The sequence below is a fragment of the Triticum aestivum genome, chromosome 6D, assembly GCF_018294505.1.
Source record: "Triticum aestivum cultivar Chinese Spring chromosome 6D, IWGSC CS RefSeq v2.1, whole genome shotgun sequence".
NCBI lineage: Eukaryota > Viridiplantae > Streptophyta > Magnoliopsida > Poales > Poaceae > Triticum > Triticum aestivum.
The window spans coordinates 61,953,009-61,976,411 of record NC_057811.1 but is presented as its reverse complement, the minus strand read 5'-3'; the positions used below and the strand labels follow the sequence as shown (position 1 = coordinate 61,976,411).

Below are 23,403 nucleotides of genomic sequence, written 5' to 3'. Positions count from 1 at the left end.
CAGCTCTCGCCGCCACCCACGCCAACGGAAGCTTTGGCGCGCGCAGCTACTCCTCGACTTCCCTCCTGCTGCGGAAAAGCTCGATGAGTGGAGGGCCACCATCCGGAGCGTTGTCGGCGTCGCCAACCAAGACGAGCCACGGCCAGCGGGGCCCTCAGACCGGCGCTCCGTCGAACCACCGCGTGCCAGCAGTGGAGGGGCCGGAGGTGCTGCGGCCACGATGCACTCTCCTCCTCCATGCCAGCCACCGCGGTTGTCGATCCGTCGTGATGACGCTTGTGATAACATTTCCATAGCATCGTTCGACCCACGGACCCACCGCGACCAGTGCCAAGTTCTTCGGGAGCGAGCCCATGAAGACGCTCGAACCACCATCGAGCGCCGGCGCGATACACGCCACCAGTCAGATAGGCGGGCGGGGCCCGCTATGGACCACCCGGCCCCGGGAGGCTCCGGCGACCTACCTTACGAGGTGGGTTGCCCAGCCTTTACCCATGAGCTGCGGCAGTTCCAGTGGCCGTCCCACCGCACGTTCAAGCCCGACGTCGGTGAGAAGTACAATGGCAAGACCCATCCGTCAGAGTTCCTCGGCATCTACACCATCGCAATGCAGGCCGCTGGAGCTCGTGACGACAAGGTGCTCGCCAACTACTTCCCGTTGGCCTTGAAGCCCAATGTCATGTCTTGGTTGATGCACTTGCCGGCGGATTCCATTTCCTCTTGGTCGGACCCAGGGCTGGAAAAAAAGCTCGAAGCTCGTGAGCTAAACAAGTAGCTCGTGACTCGGCTCGAATCGACTCGGACTCGAAGAATAACGAGTCGAGGCGAGCTTTAGTTTAAGATCGTTTGTAGATCAAGTTAAACGAGCCAATCTCACGAGTACTCGTGTAACTCGTTAGGCTCGGTACAAAAGATCAGCCACTCCCAATACAAAAAAAGATCAGCCACTCAGCACCCTATGTCCCAGGCGCACAACGCAAGGCCTAGCCGTTGAAGGCCCATCGCCTAGGAGACTCATGCGTTACAAGGAAGTTACTATTATTTAGTGATATATATGTTTTATATATACATAATCATTTTTATAATATTTGAGAGTTTTATGTTCATATCTTTAATGAGCTTAACAAGCTAAACGAGCTAGCTCGCGAGTTATACGAGTTGAGCCAATCTTGGATTTGAGCTCATTATAATAACGAGTCGAGTCGAGCTAGCTCGTTAACGAAACGAGCTCTAGCGAGTCGAGCCGAGCTGGCTCGACTCGGCTCGAATTCCAGCCCTAGTCGGACCTGTGTCATGAGTTTGTTGGTGCCTTCACTGGAGGTCACCAAGCTCATGGCCAGGCGAGTGATTTGCATATCATTCCCCAGAAGGAAGGTTCAGAATGTGCGTAACCGCAAGATGCGCGAAGAGCTGGCGATGAACAAGGTCAAGGATGTGGCCGAACTTTACGTCCTGGCCGATAGATGCGCTCGGGCGGAAGAGGGGAGGAAGTACCCCGGCGAGGATGCCGGCGCGGAAACCGACTCTACGGACGAAGACACCGCCGCCCTGACAAAGAAGGGCCGGCGTCGCAACAGGAAACGCAAGGATAAGACCGTGCTTGCCGTCGAGGGATCCGAGGGCACCAGCGCCGCCAAGAAGGCCAAGGAAGATGACCCTGGCAAGGAGATTGCCGGGTGTGCCGCTTGCCAGGCCTTGGCGGCTCCCGACAAGCCAGGGGGCTCCGACAAGCAATACTGCAAGTGTCGGTGTACAAAAAGAGGGGCACACTTTTGTACCCCTTTACCTGTGCACGGGCAGTCGGAGCCGCGCCCACGACCACACCAAGCAGAACAAGGGAGGTGAGCCAAGGTAAGACCGAAGCCCAAGACAATCAAAGCAACGCCAAGGCCAAGACCATAAAGAGCAGAGGGGCGAAGCAGGTTCCCCCGGCAAGACCCTTGCCGGGCGGCCTCAGCGGCCCCTGTTGGGGAACGTAGCAGAAATTCAAAATTTTCTACGCATCACCAAGATCAATCTATGGAGTAATCTAGCAACGAGGGGAAGGGGAGTGAATCTACATACCCTTGTAGATCGCGATGTGGAAGCGTTGCAAGAACGCGGATGAGGGAGTCGTACTCGTAGCGATTCAGATCGCGGTTGATTCCGATCTAAGCACCGAAAGAACGGTGCCTCCGCGTTCAACACACGTGCAGCCCGGTGACGTCTCCCACGCCTTGATCCAGCAAGGAGAGAGGGAGAGGTTGGGGAAGACTCCATCCAGCAGCAACACGACGGCATGGTGGTGGTGGAGGAGCGTGGCAATCCCGCAGGGCTTCGCCAAGCACCGTGGGAGAGGAGGAGGAGGGAGAGGGGTAGGGCAGCACCAAAAGGAGACTTTCTCGTGTGTGTATGGCAGCCCAAACCTCAAGTATATATAGGGGGGAAGGGGGCTGCGCCCCCCTTAGGGTTTCCACCCCCAAGAGGAGGCAGCCAGCCCTAGATCCCATCAAGGGGGCGGCCAAGGGGAGGAGAGGGGGAGGCGCCCCACTAGATGGGCCCTAAGGCCCATCTGGACCTAGGGTTTGCCCCCTCCCACTCTCCCATGCGCCTTGGGCCTTGGTGGGGGGGCGCACCAGCCCACCTGGGGCTGGTCCCCTCCCACACTTGGCCCACGCAGCCTTCTGGGGCTGGTGGCCCCACTTGGTGGACCCCCGGGACCCTCCCGGTGGTCCCGGTACATTACCGATTTCACCCGAAACTTTTCCGGTGACCAAAACAGGACTTCCCATATATAAATCTTTACCTCCGGACCATTCCGGAAGTCCTCGTGACGTCCGGGATCTCATCCGGGACTCCGAACAACATTCGGTAACCACGTACATGCTTTCCCTATAACCCTAGCGTCATCGAACCTTAAGTGTGTAGACCCTACGGGTTCGGGAACCATGCAGACATGACCGAGACGTTCTCCGGTCAATAACCAACAGCGGGATCTGGATACCCATGTTGGCTCCCACATGTTCCACGATGATCTCATCGGATGAACCACGATGTCGGGGATTCAATCAATCCCGTATTCAATTCCCTTTGTCTAACGGTATGTTACTTGCCCGAGATTCGATCGTCGGTATCCCTATACCTTGTTCAATCTCGTTACCGGCAAGTCTCTTTACTCGTTCCGTAACTCACATCATCCCGTGATCAACTCCTTGGTCACATTGTGCACATAATGATGATGTCCTACCGAGTGGGCCCAGAGATACCTCTCCGTTTACACGGAGTGACAAATCCCAGTCTCGATTCGTGCCAACCCAACAGACACTTTCGGAGATACCCGTAGTGCACCTTTATAGCCACCCAGTTACGTTGTGACGTTTGGCACACCCAAAGCATTCCTACGGTATCCGGGAGTTGCACAATCTCATGGTCTAAGGAAGTGATACTTGACATTAGAAAAGCTCTGAGCAAACGAACTACACGATCTTGTGCTAGGATTAGGATTGGGTCTTGTCCATCACATCATTCTCCTAATGATGTGATCCCGTTATCAACGACATCCAATGTCCATGGTCAGGAAACCGTAACCATCTATTGATCAACGAGCTAGTCAACTAGAGGCTTACTAGGGACATGGTGTTGTCTATGTATCCACACATGTATCTGAGTTTCCTATCAATACAATTCTAGCATGGATAATAAACGATTATCATGAACAAGGAAATATAATAATAACCTATTTATTATTGCCTCTAGGGCATATTTCCAACAGTCTCCCACTTGCACTAGAGTCAATAATCTAGTTCACATCACCATGTGATTAACACTGACAGGTCACATCACCATGTGACCAAACACCCAAGAGTTTACTAGAGTCAACAATCTAGTTCACATCTCTATGTGATTAACACTCAATGAGTTCTGGTTTGATCATGTTATGCTTGTGAGAGAGGTTATTAGTCAACGGGTCTGAACCTTTCAGATCCGTGTGTGCTTTATGAATATCTATATCATCTTGTGGATGCTACCACGCGCTATTTGGAGCCATTTCAAATAATTGTTCTACTATACGAATCCGGTTTACTACTCAGAGCCATCCGGATTAGTGTCAAAGTTCGCATCGACGTAACCCTTTACGACGAACTCCCTTTCACCTCCATAATCGAGAAAATTCCTTAGTCCAGTAGATACTAAGGATAAGTTCGACCGCTGTCATGTGATCCATTCCCGGATCACTATTGTACCCCTTGACCAACTCATGGCAAGGCACACTTCATGTGCGGTACACAGCATAGCATACTGTAGAGCCTACGTCTGAAGCATAGGGGACGACCTTCGTCCTTTCTCTTTCTTCTGCTGTGGTCAGGTCTTGAGTCTTACTCAATACTCACACCTTGTAACACAGCCAAGAACTCCTTCTTTGCTGATCTATTTGAACTCTTTCAAAATCATGTCAAGGTGTGCGTTCTTTGAAAGTATCATCAAGCGTCTTGATCTATCTCTATAGATCTTGATGCCCAATGTGTAAGCAGCTTTATCCAGGTCTTCCTTTGAAAAACTCCTTTCAAACAACCCTTTATGCTTTCCAGAAATTTTACATCATTTCGGATCAACAATATGTCATTCACATATACTTATCAGAAATGTTGTAGCGCTCCCACTCACTTTATTGTAAATACAAGTTTCTAATAAACTTTGTATAAATCCAAAATCTTTGATCATCTCATCAAAGTGTACATTCCAACTCCGAGATGCTTACTCCAGTCCTTGGAAGGATCGCTGGAGCTAGCATACCTTTTAGCATCCTTAGGATCGACAAAACCTTTCTGATTGTATCACATACAACCTTTCCTTACGAAAAACTGGTAAGGAAACTTGTTTTGACATCTATCTGCCAGATTTCATAAATGTAGCTAATGCTAACATGATTCCGACAGACTTAAGCATCGCTACGGATGAGAAAATCTCATCGTAGTCAACTCCTTGAACTTGTGGAAATACTCTTTGCCACAAGTCGAGCTTCATAGACGGTAACATTACCGTCCAAGTCCGTCTTCTTCTCAAAGTTCCATTTATCTCGGATTTCATGGCTTCTAACCATTTGTCGGAATATGGGCCCACCATCGCTTCTCCATAGCTCATAGGTTCATCGTTGTCCAACAACATGACTTCCAAGACAGGATCACGCACTACTCTGAAGTATTACGCATCCTCGTCATCCTACGAGGTTTGGTAGTGACTTGATCCGAAGTTTCATGATCACTATCATAAGCTTCCACTTCAATTAGTGTAGGTGCCACAGGAACAACTTCCTGTGCCCAGCTACACACTAGTTGAAGTGACGGTTCAATAACCTTATCAAGTCTCCACCATCCTCCCACTCAATTCTTTCGAGAGAAACTTTTCCTCGAGAAAGGAACTGTTTCTAGAAGCAATTACCTTTGCTTCCAGATCTGAAATAGGAGGTATACCCAACTATTCTTGGGTATTCTATGAAGATGCATTTATCCGCTTTGGGTTCGAGCTTATCAGCCTGAAACTTTTTCACATAAGCATCGCAGCCCCAAACTTTTAAGAAACGACAACTTAGGTTTCTCTAAACGGTGTCGTCTCAACGGAATTGCGTGGTGCCCCTTTTAAAGTGAATGCGGTTGTCTCTAATGCCTAACCCATAAACGATAGTGGTAATTCGATAAGAGACATCATGGTATGCACCATATCCAATAGGGTGCAGCTATGATGTCCGGACACATCATCACACTATGGTGTTCCAGGCGGTATTAATTGTGAAACACTTTCCACAATGTCTTAGTTGTGTGCCAAACTCGTAACTCAGATACTCATCTCTATGATCATATCACAGACATTTTATCCTCTTGTCACGACGATCTTCAACTTCACTCTGAAATTACTTGAACCTTTCAATAATTCAGACTTGTGTTTCATCAAGTAAATATTCTCAGCATCTACTCAAATCATCTGTGAAGTAAGAACATAATGATATCCACTGCATGCCTCAGCACTCATTGGACTGCATACATCAAAATGTATTACTTCCAATAAGTTGCTCTCTTGTTCCATCTTACTGAAAACGAGGACTTTCAGTCATCTTGCCCATGTGGTATGATTTGCATGTCTCAAGTGATTCATAATCAAGTGAGTCTAAATGATCCATCTGCATGGAGTTTCTTCATGCATATATACCAATAGACATGGTTCGCATGTCTCAATCTTTTCAAAAATGAGTGAGTCCAAAGATCCATCCACATGGAGCTTCCTCATGCGTTCTATACCAATATGACTCAAGTGGCAGTGCCACAAGTATGTGGTACTATCATTACTATCATATATCCTTTTTGGCATGAACATGTGTATCACTACGATCGAGATTCATTTTAGGTGCAAGACCATTGAAGGTATTATTCAAATAAACAGAGTAACCATTATTCTCCTTAAATGAATAACCGTATTGCGATAAACATAATCCAATCATGCTCAACGCAACCACCAAATCTCGATGGTAGAGGGAGCATGCGATGCTTGATCACATCAACCTTGGAAACACTTCCAACACATATCGTCATCTCACCTTTAGCTAGTCTCCATTTATTCCACAGCTTTTATTTCGAGTTACTAACACTTAGCAACCGAACCAGTATCTAATACCCTGGTGCTGCTAGGAGTACTAGTAAAGTACACATTCATATAACGTATATCCAATATACTTCTGTCGACCTTGCCTGCCTTCTCATCTACCAAGTATCTAGGGTAGTACTGCTTCAGTGACCGTTCCTCTTATTACAGAAGCACTTAGTCTCGGGTTTGGGTTCAACCTTGGGATTCTTCACTAGAGCAGCAAACGACTTGTTGTTTCATGAAGTATCCCTTTTGCCCTTGCCCTTCTTAAACTAGTGGTTTTACTAACCATCAACAATTGATGCTCCTTCTTGATTTCTACTCTCGCGGTGTCAAACATCGCGAATAGCTCAAGGATCATCATAACTATCCTTGATATGTTATAGTTCATCACGAAGCTCTACTAGCTTGGTGGCAGTGACTATGGAGAACTATCACTATCTCATCTGGGAGATAACTCCCACTCGATTCAAGCGATTGTGGCACTCAGACAATCTGAGCACACGCTCAACGATTGAGCTTTTCTCCCTTAGTTTGCAGGCTTAGGAAACTTGTCAGAGGTCTCATACCTCTTGACGTGGGCACTAGTCTGAAATCCCAATTTCAGTCTTCGGAACATCTCACATGTTCTGCGACGTTTCAAAAACGTCTTTGGTGCCACAATTCTAAACCGTAGCACGCACTGAACTATCACGTAGTTATCAAAACGTGTATGTCAGATGTTTCGTAACATCTACAGACGACGCTGAGGTTCAGCACACCGAGCGGTGCATTAAGGACATAAGCCTTCTGTGTAGTAATGAGGACAATCCTCAGTTTACGGACCCAGTCCGCATAATTGCTACTACCAACTTTCAACTAAATTTTCTCTAGGAACATATCTAAACCAGTAGAACTTAAAGCGCAAGACATAATTCGCAAAGACCTTTTGACTATGTTCATGATAATGAAGTTCGTCTGATTAATGAACTCCCACTCAGATAGACATCCCTCTAGTCATCTAAGTGATACATGATCCGAGTCAAACTAGGCCGTGTCCGATCATCACGTGAGACGGACTAGTCATCATCGGTGAACATCTCCATGTTGATCGTATCTGCTATACGACTCATGTTCGACCTTTCGGTCTCTTGTGTTCCGAGGCCATGTCTGTACATGCTAGGCTCGTCAAGTCAACCTAAGTGTATTGCGTGTGTGCCGAGGCCATGTCTGTACATGCTAGGCTCGTCAACACCCGTTGTATTCGAACGTAAGAATCTATCACACCCGATCATCACGTGGTGCTTCGAAACGACGAACCTTCGCAACGGTGCACAGTTAGGGTGAACACTTTCTTGAAATTATTATAAGGGATCATCCTACTTGCTACCGTCGTTCTAAGCAAATAAGATGCAAAAACATGATAAACATCACATGCAATCAAATAGTGACATGATATGGCCAATATCATTATGCTCCTTTGATCTCCATCTTCGGGGCACCATGATCATCTTTGTCACCGGCATGACACCATGATCTCCATCATCATGATCTCCATCATTGTGTCTTCATGAAGTTGTCACGCCAACGGTTACTTCTACTTCTATGGCTAACGCGCTTAGCAATAAAGTAAAGTAACTTACATGGCGTTATTCAATGACACGCAGGTCATACAAAATAATAAAGACAACTCCTATGGCTCCTGCCGGTTGTCATACTCATCGACATGCAAGTCGTGATTCCTATTACAAGAATATGATCAATCTCATACATCACATATATCATTCATCACATCTTCTGGCCATATCACATCACATAGCACTTGCTGCAAAAACAAGTTAGACGTCCTCTAATTGTTGTTGCAAGTTTTTACGTGGTTTGTAGGTTTCTAGCAAGAACGTTTCTTACCTACGTATGACCACAACGTGATTTGCCAATTTCTATTTACCCTTCATAAGGACCCTTTTCATCGAATCCGTTCCGACTAAAGTAGGAGAGACAGACACCCGCTAGCCACCTTATGCATCTAGTGCATGTCAGTCGGTGGAACCTGTCTCACGTAAGCGTACGTGTAAGGTCGGTCCGGGCCGCTTCATCCCACAATGCCGCCGAAACAAGATAAGACTAGTAGCGGCAAGAAGAATTGACAACATCGACGCCCACAACTACTTTGTGTTCTACTCGTGCATAGAAACTACGCATAGACCTAGCTCATGATGCCACTGTTGGGGAACGTAGCAGAAATTCAAAATTTTCTACGCATCACCAAGATCAATCTATGGAGTAATCTAGCAACGAGGGGAAGGGGAGTGAATCTACATACCCTTGTAGATCGCGATGCGGAAGCGTTGCAAGAACGCGGATGAGGGAGTCGTACTCGTAGCGATTCAGATCGCGGTTGATTCCGATCTAAGCACCGAAAGAACGGTGCCTCCGCGTTCAACACACGTGCAGCCCGGTGACGTCTCCCACGCCTTGATCCAGCAAGGAGAGAGGGAGAGGTTGGGGAAGACTCCATCCAGCAGCAACACGACGGCATGGTGGTGGTGGAGGAGCGTGGCAATCCCGCAGGGCTTCGCCAAGCACCGTGGGAGAGGAGGAGGAGGGAGAGGGGTAGGGCAGCACCAAAAGGAGACTTTCTCGTGTGTGTATGGCAGCCCAAACCTCAAGTATATATAGGGGGGAAGGGGGCTGCGCCCCCCTTAGGGTTTCCACCCCCAAGAGGAGGCAGCCAGCCCTAGATCCCATCAAGGGGGCGGCCAAGGGGAGGAGAGGGGGAGGCGCCCCACTAGATGGGCCCTAAGGCCCATCTGGACCTAGGGTTTGCCCCCTCCCACTCTCCCATGCGCCTTGGGCCTTGGTGGGGGGGCGCACCAGCCCACCTGGGGCTGGTCCCCTCCCACACTTGGCCCACGCAGCCTTCTGGGGCTGGTGGCCCCACTTGGTGGACCCCCGGGACCCTCCCGGTGGTCCCGGTACATTACCGATTTCACCCGAAACTTTTCCGGTGACCAAAACAGGACTTCCCATATATAAATCTTTACCTCCGGACCATTCCGGAACTCCTCGTGACGTCCGGGATCTCATCCGGGACTCCGAACAACATTCGGTAACCACGTACATGCTTTCCCTATAACCCTAGCGTCATCGAACCTTAAGTGTGTAGACCCTACGGGTTCGGGAACCATGCAGACATGACCGAGACGTTCTCCGGTCAATAACCAACAGCGGGATCTGGATACCCATGTTGGCTCCCACATGTTCCACGATGATCTCATCGGATGAACCACGATGTCGGGGATTCAATCAATCCCGTATGCAATTCCCTTTGTCCATCGGTATGTTACTTGCCCGAGATTCGATCGTCGGTATCCCTATACCTTGTTCAATCTCGTTACCGGCAAGTCTCTTTACTCGTTCCGTAACTCACATCATCCCGTGATCAACTCCTTGATCACACTGTGCACATTATGATGATGTCCTACCGAGTGGGCCCAGAGATACCTCTCCGTTTACACGGAGTGACAAATCCCAGTCTCGATTCGTGCCAACCCAACAGACACTTTCGGAGATACCCGTAGTGCACCTTTATAGCCACCCAGTTACGTTGTGACGTTTGGCACACCCAAAGCATTCCTACGGTATCCGGGAGTTGCACAATCTCATGGTCTAAGGAAGTGATACTTGACATTAGAAAAGCTCTGAGCAAACGAACTACACGATCTTGTGCTAGGCTTAGGATTGGGTCTTGTCCATCACATCATTCTCCTAATGATGTGATCCCGTTATCAACGACATCCAATGTCCATGGTCAGGAAACCGTAACCATCTATTGATCAACGAGCTAGTCAACTAGAGGCTTACTAGGGACATGGTGTTGTCTATGTATCCACACATGTATCTGAGTTTCCTATCAATACAATTCTAGCATGGATAATAAACGATTATCATGAACAAGGAAATATAATAATAACCTATTTATTATTGCCTCTAGGGCATATTTCCAACAATCCGGTGCTTTAGTGCTGGTATGATCGCATCCGACATGTTACCCCCGTCTTCGTCCCTTATGCTTGCCCCTCCCAGCTCCACTACACACACGATTGCACATTCCTTTGGCCGCTCCCGCTCAACTACGGAGACGAGTTTTACCACGGTTCAACTGCACCAGTGCCTATTTACCATGGTTTCGACCCCTTTCAGAACACGCTTGCCGCCGCTAGACGCGTGAATAATGAGCAGCGAGCTAAAACTTACCGTAAACGTGCAAAATAATAAAACGTGCTAAACATACGTCGCGCTCGTGCGTTTTGTTTTGCACGCGGTACAAAAAAATTAAAAAGGGAATGCAACACGAGGACTTCCCAGGAGGTCACCCTTCCTAGTACTACTCTCGCCCAAGCACGCTTAACTTCGGAGTTCTGATGGGATCCGGTGCTTTAGTGCTGGTATGATCGCATCCGACATGTTACCCCCGTCTTCGTCCCTTATGCTTGCCCCTCCCAGCTCCACTACACACACGATTGCACATTCCTTTGGCCGCTCCCGCTCAACTACGGAGACGAGTTTTACCACGGTTCAACTGCACCAGTGCCTATTTACCATGGTTTCGACCCCTTTCAGAACACGCTTGCCGCCGCTAGACGCGTGAATAATGAGCAGCGAGCTAAAACTTACCGTAAACGTGCAAAATAATAAAACGTGCTAAACATACGTCGCGCTCGTGCGTTTTGTTTTGCACGCGGTGCAAAAAAATTAAAAAGGGAATACAACACGAGGACTTCCCAGGAGGTCACCCATCCTACTACTACTATCGCCCAAGCACGCTTAACTTCGGAGTTCTGATGGGATCCGGTGCTTTAGTGCTGGTATGATCGCATCCGACATGTTACCCCCGTCTTCGTCCCTTATGCTTGCCCCTCCCAGCTCCACTACACACACGATTGCACATTCCTTTGGCCGCTCCCGCTCAACTACGGAGACGAGTTTTACCACGGTTCAACTGCACCAGTGCCTATTTACCATGGTTTCGACCCCTTTCAGAACACGCTTGCCGCCGCTAGACGCGTGAATAATGAGCAGCAAGCTAAAACTTACCGTAAACGTGCAAAATAATAAAACGTGCTAAACATACGTCGCGCTCGTGCGTTTTGTTTTGCACGCGGTGCAAAAAAATTAAAAAGGGAATGCAACACGAGGACTTCCCAGGAGGTCACCCATCCTAGTACTACTCTCGCCCAAGCACGCTTAACTTCGGAGTTCTGATGGGATCCGTGTTGGAGAACGTAGCAGAAATTCAAAATTTTCTACGCATCACCAAGATCAATCTATGGAGTTTACTAGCAACGAAGGGAAGGGGAGTGCATCTACATACCCTTGTAGATCGCGATGCGGAAGCGTTGCAAGAACGCGGATGAGGGAGTCGTACTCGTAGCGATTCAGATCGCGGTTGATTCCGATCTAAGCACCGAAAGTACGGTGCCTCCGCGTTCAACACACGTGCAGCCCGGTGACGTCTCCCACGCCTTGATCCAGCAAGGAGAGAGGGAGAGGTTGGGAAGACTCCATCCAGCAGCAACACGACGGCATGGTGGTGGTGGATGAGCGTGGCAATCCCGCAGGGCTTCGCCAAGCACCGCGGGAGAGGAGGAGGAGGGAGAGGGGTAGGGCTGCACCAAAAGGAGACGTTCTCATGTCCGTATGGCAGCCCAAACCTCAAGTATATATAGGGGGGAAGGGGGCTGCGCCCCCTTTAGGGTTTCCACCCCCAAGAGGAGGCGGCCAGCCCTAGATCCCATCAAGGGGGGCGGCCAAGGGGAGGAGAGTGGGAGGCGCCCCACTAGATGGGCCCTAAGGCCCATCTGGACCTAGGGTTTGCCCCCTCCCACTCTCCCATGCGCCTGGGCCTTGGTGGGGGGGCGCACCAGCCCACCTGGGGCTGGTCCCCTCCCACACTTGGCCCACGCAGCCTTCTGGGGCTGGTGGCCCCACTTGGTGGACCCCCGGGACCCTCCCGGTGGTCCCGGTACATTACCGATTTCACCCGAAACTTTTCCGGTGACCAAAACAGGACTTCCCATATATAAATCTTTACCTCCGGACCATTCCGGAACTCCTCGTGACGTCCGGGATCTCATCCGGGACTCCGAACAACATTTGGTAACCACGTACATGCTTTCCCTATAACCCTAGCGTCATCGAACCTTAAGCGTGTAGACCCTACGGGTTCGGGAACCATGCAGACATGACCGAGACGTTCTCCGGTCAATAACCAACAGCGGGATCTGGATACCCATGTTGGCTCCCACATGTTCCACGATGATCTCATCGGATGAACCACGATGTCGGGGATTCAATCAATCCCGTATTCAATTCCCTTTGTCTAACGGTATGTTACTTGCCCGAGATTCGATCGTCGGTATCCCTATACCTTGTTCAATCTCGTTACCGGCAAGTCTCTTTACTCGTTCCGTAACTCACATCATCCCGTGATCAACTCCTTGGTCACATTGTGCACATAATGATGATGTCCTACTGAGTGGGCCCAGAGATACCTCTCCGTTTACACGGAGTGACAAATCCCAGTCTCGATTCGTGCCAACCCAACAGACACTTTCGGAGATACCCGTAGTGCACCTTTATAGCCACCCAGTTACGTTGTGACGTTTGGCACACCCAAAGCATTCCTACGGTATCCGGGAGTTGCACAATCTCATGGTCTAAGGAAGTGATACTTGACATTAGAAAAGCTCTGAGCAAACGAACTACACGATCTTGTGCTAGGCTTAGGATTGGGTCTTGTCCATCACATCATTCTCCTAATGATGTGATCCCGTTATCAACGACATCCAATGTCCATGGTCAGGAAACCGTAACCATCTATTGATCAACGAGCTAGTCAACTAGAGGCTTACTAGGGACATGGTGTTGTCTATGTATCCACACATGTATCTGAGTTTCCTATCAATACAATTCTAGCATGGATAATAAACGATTATCATGAACAAGGAAATATAATAATAACCTATTTATTATTGCCTCTAGGGCATATTTCCAACAGCCCCGGCAAGACCCTTGCCGGGACAGCTCGCCCCACACCAACAGAGCGAGCCACCCTTGAGCCCACGGCCCCCAGCGCCATCATCAACGTGGGGCCAGGGCTCGGGAAGGCACCTCTATGGTGGCATGCAGATCTTTGTGAAGACATATTCAAGATCAGATGAGGATCAGAAGACGACAATTCTCGGCAAGATCCCTGCCGAGGAAGGCCACCAGACCCCCGGCAAGGTCCTTGCCGGGGGACGACAGCACGCCACAACAAGACCCTTGCCGGGCCACCCGGCAAGACCCTCGCCAAGGACGCCAGCGGGGCCACCGCCAAACCCGTGCCGAACAAGCTTGCACCACCGTTCACATGCAGCTGCCAGCCCAACCAGCTAGGCAGGCACCTGCGTGGCAACATGCAGCTCCCAGGCCAACTCATCGAGCGCCTGCGTGGCGGCATGCAGATCTTCGTGAAGGCTCCGCCACCGCGCCACCTCAGCTGCCTGACTGCCTACATGGCACCATGCACCTCACTGGCCAGGGCGCGTGTCAAGGCGAGGAGCAGCGGCGACGGACGGGACGGGCCTCACCCCCGTCCCCAATAAAGCAAGGGGACACCTAAGCTATGCATTAAATGCGTCTTGTCCTGTAATACGAGCAATAAGCTCAGGGCACTGTACGCCTTTCCACCTCCTGTGTGTCACTGTGGCAGCCCCTTTCAACTATAAAAGGAGGCCCATGGCATACTGGAGAAGGATTCGGCTCTTTCGAACCACGCACTAACCACAGCTAGTTCGAGAGCTCAAGAACTCTCAGAAATACACCCACCAAAGCAGGACTAGGGTTTTACGCATCCTCGCGGCCCGAACCTGGGTAAACGATCCCTGTGCTCTCTACTAGCTCTACTCTCCTCGCAACCCTGTGCCCCGGCAACCGTAGTAGGGATTCTTGTGATCCCATAGGTGTCGTTCCACACCGACATCTTTGGCGCGCCAGGTAGGGGGCGCAATTGTGAGAATCTGGTCTGGTAGTTAGCCTAGCAGTTCTTCGCCGCCATGGCCCCTAAGAAGAAGACGGCCACGGCGGTCGGCTTGTTGGGAGCCGAACGGCCCGTGCTGGTGCGGACAAGCAGCGGACCGGTCGCAGACAGGACCCGGGCCGCGGCCCGCGAGCACCAGCATCGCCAGGCAATCGGAGCTTGGCGAGCGGCATCGTTCGCGCGCCAGACGACCGGCTACACATCGCCGGATCCAAAGATGGAGCTGGGCCCCCTGCAGGCGGTGCGGGGCCCTCCAGGGGCGTCGTTGTGCCGACTCCGGGCGGCGCGGCGACCTCCAGGACGCCTACACCGGCGACCACCGCGCGTTCTTCCCATGGTGTGCGCGCCGAGCAGCGTCACCACGTTGGTGACCCTGGGCACCGCCGTGGGAAGAGCCCTGTGCGTCATCGGCAAGATGAAGGGGTTCAGCACGCTCGCCGAAGCGCTGGTGAAAATGGCACGCAGCCGCTGGGTCGTGACGGAGCTCCTTCTAACATAGTTAGAAGTCGAAGCGCGCCGTGATCCACGCAGCTGTCGCCGCCGCCACACCAGCGGAAGCTTTGGCGCGCGCGCAGCTGCTCCTCGATTTCCCTCCTGCTGCTGAGAAGCTCGACGAGTGGAGGGCCACCATCCGGAGCCTCGTCGCCGTCGCCAACAAAGATGATTCGTGACCAGCGGGGCCCTCGGGTCGGCGCCCCACCAAGCCACCACATGCTGGCGCTGGGAGGACCGAGGAAGCTGCGGCCACGGTGCACTCCCTCCTCCTCGCCAGCCGCCGCGGGCGTCGGCCCCTCGTGACGACGCTTGTGATAACATCTCCATAGCGTCGTCCGACCCGCGGACCCTCCGCGACCAGCGCCAGTTCCTTCGGGAACGAGCTCACGAAGACGCTCGAACCACCGTCGAGCATCGGCACGAAACGCGCCGCCAGTCGGACAAGCGGGCAGGACCCGCTATGGACCACCCGGCACCGGGGGCTCGGCGGCCTACCTTACGAGGTGGGCTACCCGGCCTTTACACGTGAGCTGCGGCAGTTCCAGTGGCCGTCCCACCGCATGTTCAAGCCCGACGTCGGCGAGAAGTACACTGGCAAAACCCAACCGTCCGAGTTCCTCAGCATCTACACCATCGCGATGCAGGCTGCTGGGGCTCGCGACGACAAGGTGCTTGCCAACTATTTCCCGCTGGCGCTCAAGCCCAATGTGATGTCTTGGTTGATGCACTTGCCGGTGGATTCCATTTCTTCTTGGTCGAATCTATGCCATGAGTTCGTTGGCACCTTCACAGGAGGCCACCAAGCTCATGTCCAGGCCAGTGATCTGCACATCATTCCCCAGAAGGAAGGGGAGACCCTGCGCAAGTACATCCAGAGATTCAGCCGGGTGCAGTACAACATCCCCGACGTTCATCCCACCGCTGTGATTAGCGCGTTCCACCAGAACGTGCGCAATCGCAAGATGCGCGAAGAGGTGGCGATGACCAAAGTTAAGGACGTGGCCGAGCTCTACGTCCTGGCCGATAGGTGCGCCCGGGCTGAAGAGGGAAGGAAGTACCCCGGCGAAGACGCCGGCGCGGAAACCGAGTCTACCGATGAAGACGCCGCTACCCCGAGGAGGAAGGGCCGGCGTCGCAACAGGAAATGCAAAGGCAAGACCGTGCTTGCCGTTGAGGGATCTGACGACACCGGTGCCGGCAAGAAGGTCAAAGCAGACGCCCCCGACAAGGAGATTGCCGGGTGCGCCGCCTGCCGAGCCTTGGCGGCTACCGACAAGCCAGGAAGCTCCGGCAAGCAATACTGCAAGATCCACCGCACCAAGGGCCATGACCTCCAGAACTGCCGGCAAGTCGAGCTGCTTGCTGAGAAGCAAAAGGCTGAGTACGAGAGACGGGACAAGGAGAAGGACCAGGGCGGTGCGGAGGGGTTCGGCAAGAAGCGTGGCGGCCAAGGAGGCCGCCCCGGCAAGGACAACCAGCAAGAGAGGCCCGCCCGGGGCCGCGACAAGAAACAGGAAGACGATGATCACGACGAGGACGACGAGTCTGGTGAGCAAGGGTTCCAGAAGGCTACGGAGGCCATGTGCATCGATGGCGGCGCCTCGCTGCATACCTCTCATCGCCGGCTCAAGCAGTGGGCGTGAGATTACGGCAGCAGAGCCGTCCTTCGACGCTCAGAAGCCGCTGAAGTGGTCCAGCACGCCCCTCATCTTTGACGCCGAGGACCACCCTGACCGCACTACCGCGGTCGGGTGTTTGCCATTGTTGGTCTCACCAACGATACGCAACCTCAGAGTGAACAAGATGTTGGTTGACGGCGGGGCCGGCCTGAACCTGATCTCGCCTGTTGTGATCAAAAAGTTGCAAATCCCTGATGGAGACCTCGAGGAAATGGGCACGTTTCAAGGGGTCAATCCGGGGAGGAGCCCGCCGAAGGGAAAGGTCACACTGCCCGTGACGTTCAGAGGAGAGTTGAACTATAGGACGGAGAGGATCATCTTTGACGTAGCCGAGATCCCCTTGCCCTACAACGGGATCCTCGGCTGCCCGGCACTAGCCAAGTTCATGGCGGCGTCACACTACGCCTACAACATGCTAAAGATCCCCGGGTCGTTGACCATCATCTCCGTCCCCTCCGACAAGAAGGACGCGCTGATCTGCGCCGACTAGCTCTATCGGGAAGCAGTTGTAGCGGCTGCCACCAAGGCACCTGTTCCTGCCGCTGAAGCCCCGGGAGGGAAGAAGAAGCCCGGTAAGACCTCTCGCACCCACTCCGGCAAGCGCACCTCCTCGGAGTGTTGTGCTACCGTCGAGGATGTGCCAGAGAGCTCTACCAACAAGAGCAAGAGACCCAGGGCCGAGCCACCGCAGACCAAGAAGGTGCCCGTCAAGGAGGATGGCACGGGAGGGGCCTTCACCATAGGCTCCACCCTCGACAGCAAATAGGAAGGCGCGCTCATCACCTTCCTGCGGGCGAATGTCGACGTGTTTGCATGGCAAGTATCCGACATCCCCGGTGTTCCCAGGGAGGTGATTGAGCACCACCTAGCTGTCTGCCCCCGCGCGCGGCCCGTCAAGCAGAAGGTCAGAAAGCAGGCTCTGGAGAGGCATGAGTTCATCACAGAGGAGATCAGGAAGTTGGAAGCGGCGGGTTTGGTGAGAGGAGTGCTCCACCCGACGTTGTTGGCCAATCCGGTAGTGGTGCGCAAAGCGAATGGGAAGTGCAGACTGTGTATTGATTACACAGATATCAACAAGGCTTGCCCTAAGGACCCCTTCCCGTTGCCACGCATCGACCAGATTGTTGACTCCACGGCCGGGTGCGATGTGCTATCATTCCTCGACGCCTACCCAGGCTACCACCAGATCTTCATGACAAAAGAGGATGAAGAGAAGACAGCATTCATCACCCCATGTGGTACGTATTGCTTTTTACGGATGCCTTTCGGGTTGAAGAGTGCTGGCTCAACATTCACAAGAGCAGTCCAAATTGGTTTTGAACCTCAGCTCCATAGAAATATGGAGGCCTACATGGATGACATAGTGGTCAAAACCAAGGACGGGCCAACTCTTGTGCAAGATATGGAAGAGACATTTGCTAACCTGCGCAAGATCAACCTCAAGCTAAACCCTGAGAAGTGTGTCTTCGGCGTTCCGTCCGGCAAGCTTCTCGGGTTCTTTGTGTCACAGCGCGGGATCGAGGTAAACCCAGACATGATCAAGGCTATTGAGCAGATCGAGGCGCCCAAGCGGATCAAGGATGTGCATCGGCTAACCGGCTGCGTTGCCGCCATGAGCCGATTCATCTCCAAGTCCGCCGAGCGCGCCCTTACCTTCTTCAAAATCTTGAAGAAGGCAGGCCCAATAGAGTGGACCCCAGAAGCCGAGGCATCACTGCAGGATCTGAAGAAATACCTCTCCTCCACGCCAATACTGGTTGCGCCTAAACCACAAGAGCCGTTGCTGCTGTATCTGGCGGCGACGAATCAAGTGGTCAGCGCCGCACTGGTGGCACAGAGGGGGGTCAACGAAGAGGCAGCAATGGCGGCAGAACCAGCGGATAGCAAGCCAAAGATTCCCTCGGCAGGGCTTGGTGCCGACAAGGCGCAACCCCCGGCAGAGTCTGGTGCCACCAAGGCAGTGCCCGCGCAGTCGAGTGAGGTGGTGCCGAAGAAGAAGATGATGCAGCACCCGGTTTACTTTGTCAGCTCCCTCTTGCAGGGGGCTAGGTCGAGGTATTCCGGCGTGCAAAAATTGCTCTTCGGCCTCCTTATGGCCTCGAGGAAGCTGCATCACTACTTCCAAGCCCACGAGATCACTGTTGTCACCCGCCTCCCATTGCAACGGATACTGCACAACCTAGACGCAACCGGAAGGATTGTGGAATGGGCCTTGGAGCTGTCAAGCTTCGGTTTAAAGTTTGAAAGTACCTCGACAATTCAGAGCAGAGTCTTGGCGGAGTTCATCGCAGAATGGACCTCGACGCCTGACGAAGAAATCCAGGAGACCACTCTCCCCGGCGAGGAAGCAGACCGCGACTGGATCATGTACTTTGATGGGGCTTTCTCGCTGCAAGGCGCCGGTGCCGGTGTGCTGCTCGTCGCACCCACCGGAGAACACCTCAAGTACGTGATCCAGATGCACTTCCCCAGGGAGATGTCCACCAACAACACTGCTGAGTACGAGGGATTGCTTGCCGGTCTCAGGATCGCGGCAGACGTCGGGGTTAAGAAGCTCATCGTCAGGGGTGACTCGCAGCTCATTGTCAGGCAGGTCAACAAGGATTATCAGAGCCCATTGATGGAAGCTTACGTAGATTAGGTGAGGAAGCTGGAGGAACGCTTTGACGGTATCCAGGCGGAGCACGTGCCCCGAGCGGAGAATGACATCGCCGATTACCTGTCAAAGCGTGCCGCATTCAAGCTACCTGTGGAACCAGGTACCTTTTTGCTCCGGTTAACTCAACCATCCGTCGAACCATCAGCGGGGTAGAACAAGCGGAGGAAATCAGGTCCCGGCAAGTACTTTCCTACCGAGCCCCCTGGGGCTGCCGGCAAGGGTGCTGCCGCGGACGCTGAGCCTGCCCAAGAGCAACTGGCTCTGGCAGGGCGTCAAGCCCTGGCCGTAGAGACAGCCGCTCCCATGGCGGAAGAGATGCCTTTGGTCCTTGCCGTTGAGCCCCAGGCTCCGGCATGGGCGCAGCATACCGTCCAATTCCTCCAAACAGGGGAGCTTCCTAAGGAGCAGGAAGAAGCAGAGAAAGTAGCTCGTCGGTCCGCCCTATACCAGTTCGTCGATGACGTCCTGTACCGGAGAAGGCCGAACGGTGTGAAACTCAAGTGCATCCCCCGGGAGGAAGGACTGGAGCTGTTGGCGGAGATACATGGAGGCATATGTGGCTCCCACATAGGGTCGAGGGCCCTTGCCGGGAAGGCGTTCCGGCAAGGTTTCTTCTGGCCCACTGCCCTCCAGGATGCGACGACACTAGTAACCAAGTGTGAAGCGTGCCAGTTCCATTCAAAGAAGCTTCATCAACCAGCCCAAGCCCTTCAAACAATCCCTCTCTCCTGGCCATTCTCGGTCCGGGGGCTCGATATACTGGGCCCTTTCCCCCGCGCTGTCGGGGGCTTTGAGTACTTGGACGTTGCAATCGACAAGTTCACAAAGTGGCCGGAGGTGGAAGCAGTGAGGAAGGTGACTGCTCAGTCAGCCGTCAAGTTCTTCAAAGGACTGGTCTGCCGTTTTGGTGTGCAAAACAGAGTCATCACCGACAACGGCACGCAGTTCACAAGCCACACCTTCATGCAGTACATCCAAGACCTCAGCAGCAAGGTCTGTTTTGCTTCCGTGGCACATCCACGGAGCAACGGCCAAGCGGAGAGGGCAAATGCTGAAGTATTGCGAGGCTTGAGAACGAAGACCTTTGACAAGCTGCACAAGAGTGGAAGGCGCTGGATTGATGAGTTGCCGGCGGTTCTTTGGTCGATCAAGACGACGCCAAATCAAGCCACCGGCCAGACACCTTTTGCCCTGGTATACGGGGCAGAAGCAGTTCTCCCCACGGAACTCATATACGGGTCACCTCGAGTGCTCGCTTATGATGAGCTTGAGCAAGAGCCGTTGTGCCAAGATGACGCGACGCTCCTTGAGGAAGATCGTCTTCGGGCGGCTGTGAGAGTGGCACGCTACCAGCAAGCCTTGCGCCGCTACCATAGCCACAAGGTTCATGCCTGAAGCTTTGAGGAAGGCGACCTTGTTCTTCGGCGCGTTCAGTCGGCCAAGAATTCCAACAAGATGACGCCGAAGTGGGAAGGCCCTTATCGGGTAATGCGAGTCACCAGGCCTGGCGCAGTCCGCCTGGAGACCGAGGATGCCGTCCCAGTGAGCAACTCCTGGAACATCGAGCATCTTCGCAAGTTTTACCCGTAAGGCGTGGCTTGCCGGGCCTCCCGGCAAGCCACCTTTTGTACAAGCTTTGCCGGCAAGGCATGTGACCCTTTGTACAAAGCCAGGCGCAGACCCTGAGCATAAATAAATGAAGCGCTGGCGCCCTAAGTCATAGCATGCATGCTAGGTCGAGTCTCTTCCTCGGTTAGGGTTGATAGTGCTCAGCAGCGACTAACCCCTAGCTTAGAGGTCGAGTGCACGTCTATCTGTTCCTCTTCTGTCCTCTTTTGGTTCGCAGGGCACATGAGCACTTCTGCCGAGCTACTTGGAAGAAAGGAAACGGACCGGCGTCCTGACCCCGGCAAACTAGAGTTGCCGGGGGCTACAAGCACGAGGATCCAACCGCGGCAAGATAAGACTGCCGGGGGCTGCAGATCCAGATAAGTCTTTTTATTCCCTGTCATACATTTCGAAATAGGACTAGGGCATGTGAAGCCTCGTTTCTATCTCTAGGATGCCGTGCTCCCCTTTTTCCCATACCTAAGGATTATTTCCTGGGTCCGGATTTGGTTGTAGCCGCGGCGGCAAGGAGGTGGGACGAGGAGCCTGAAGCCCACTTCATCCCTGTCCCCGCCAAGAGCGCGAGAACGGTCGAATGGAGTGGGGGGAACGGCAAGGCCTATTGCCGGGCGAAAAACGTTTATCCTAAACAATAACGAGGATTCGCTCCTTGTCGCGGGATTTACCCACGAACGAAAAGCCCGCCAAGCATCACTTTTTCATTAAAAACATCCCATACAGGTACAGTTCGTATGAAATGAAAAACATGGACAAAGGGGATTACAAGCTTTAAATTTAACAAGGCCCGCAGGCTTACAGATTAAAAAAAAGAGATAAGGTGCCCATGATCCCTTTCTTGTCCCTCTCCTCAGGAGGCAGGTCAAGGAGGCGAGAGGGCAAAAAGGGCGCCTAGGCGAGCTACGAGCAGCAGAAAGCACCAAGAGAACACCTCGGTGGCCGCCCACGGGTGGGCCGGTGATGACGGTGCCGGGAAGGAGCTGGAAGACGAGGTGGCAGGACCGGCAATACGCGATGAAGGCGTCGGTGCCCGCGTACTCCGAGTTGACGGCCTTACCGCCCGCCCTCTTCCTCTTCCGCAACCTCCCGACGCCAGCCACCCAAGGAGACGACCCTGAGAAGTTCAAGGAGCTGGCCCCGCCCCCGGCAAAACCCTGTCGGAGGAGCGGCCAGGTGCAGATGCTGCTGCTGCCGCACCCGCCCAGGCGCGGGGCGTCCGACGCCTAGTCGGACTCGTCCCCACTGTCCTCCTCGTCACTTTCGCTCGAGGAAGAGCTTCCATCATCGGAATCTCCATCAGAGGAGCTCTCCACGCAGCATTTCAGGCGAGTTCCAAACTCTCCGAAGACCTTGACGGAGAGCAGGCCGTCCTCCATTAATTTGAAATAGAGGACGAGCCCCGCCGTCAGGCTGTGGATGCGGGCGAACATCTTCCATCCACGGCGGAGGTACATAACCCGAGGAGCCGGGAAGTCGACGTCAACCCGCGTGCCCCCGTTCCCACAGCCCCTCATGTACAATCTGAGGGTCTGGGGCGGGTCACGCTCCATCACCCGAGAAAACAGGGCGGGAAGACGAAGACGACGACGCGGAGGCCGGCGCAGCCTGATGAAGAACGCGCAAGGCTGGTCTTTAATGTGGCCCTCCATCGGGAAGGGCATCATTGGCAGGGGCAAGGCCGGCGTGCCGCCCCGTCCTCCTCTTCCCCGAGCGCTACAGCCTCTGCCCCGGCCTCGCCGACGGCCTCGCCCCCTCCCCCTTCTCCTCGCGACCGGTTCCACCACCGCGGGCTCAGGAGGAGGAGGGACGCGCTGTCGAGCGGCGACCCTCGCCGCCACCGTCGAGGGACCAGGATTCCCCTTCTCCATGGCGGGTGAGAGGAAGAAGCAGAAGCAGGAGGAGATAGAAGATGGAAGAATGCGGGATACCACCCCCCTTCCCCCTCTTTATAAAGGAACGGGGTTGGGGCTCGGCCGCCCCGCTCGGCCAATCGAGACACCGGAGGCGTAGGGAATCAGGACCGACCGGCTGCCCCAACCAGCGACGGCCCGGTTTCCCGCCTCCACCGTTTGCCACCCCAGGCGCATGAAAGACGCGTGGCAGACGTGCAGAACTGAGGGGACGGGTGAAGTGACCTTTCCCCACCCCGTGATCGTGGGGAGTGGACGCCTTGAAGACCGCACCCCGCCCCCGCTCAGTAAATGAGCCGCGCCTCCACGCCTCCCTCTTTTTACGGGGAGGGCGCGAGCCGCCTCTTTACTGCGATA

At 53.4% G+C, this 23,403-nt stretch overlaps 2 non-coding genes and 1 pseudogene across 2 annotated transcripts; all 3 read right to left on the bottom strand.

Moving 5' to 3' along the window:
• Positions 1-10,937: 10,937 nt before the first annotated feature.
• On the bottom strand, positions 10,938-11,056 carry LOC123146450 (5S ribosomal RNA). Its single transcript, XR_006472723.1, has one exon. It is a non-coding gene; the product is annotated as a 5S ribosomal RNA (ribosomal RNA).
• Positions 11,057-11,357: 301 nt separating this feature from the next.
• LOC123146545 (5S ribosomal RNA) lies at positions 11,358-11,476 on the bottom strand. The gene has a single exon (XR_006472797.1). It is a non-coding gene; the product is annotated as a 5S ribosomal RNA (ribosomal RNA).
• Positions 11,477-11,777: 301 nt separating this feature from the next.
• LOC123146657 (uncharacterized) lies at positions 11,778-11,896 on the bottom strand (annotated as a pseudogene).
• Between the last annotated feature and the right edge of the window lie 11,507 nt (positions 11,897-23,403).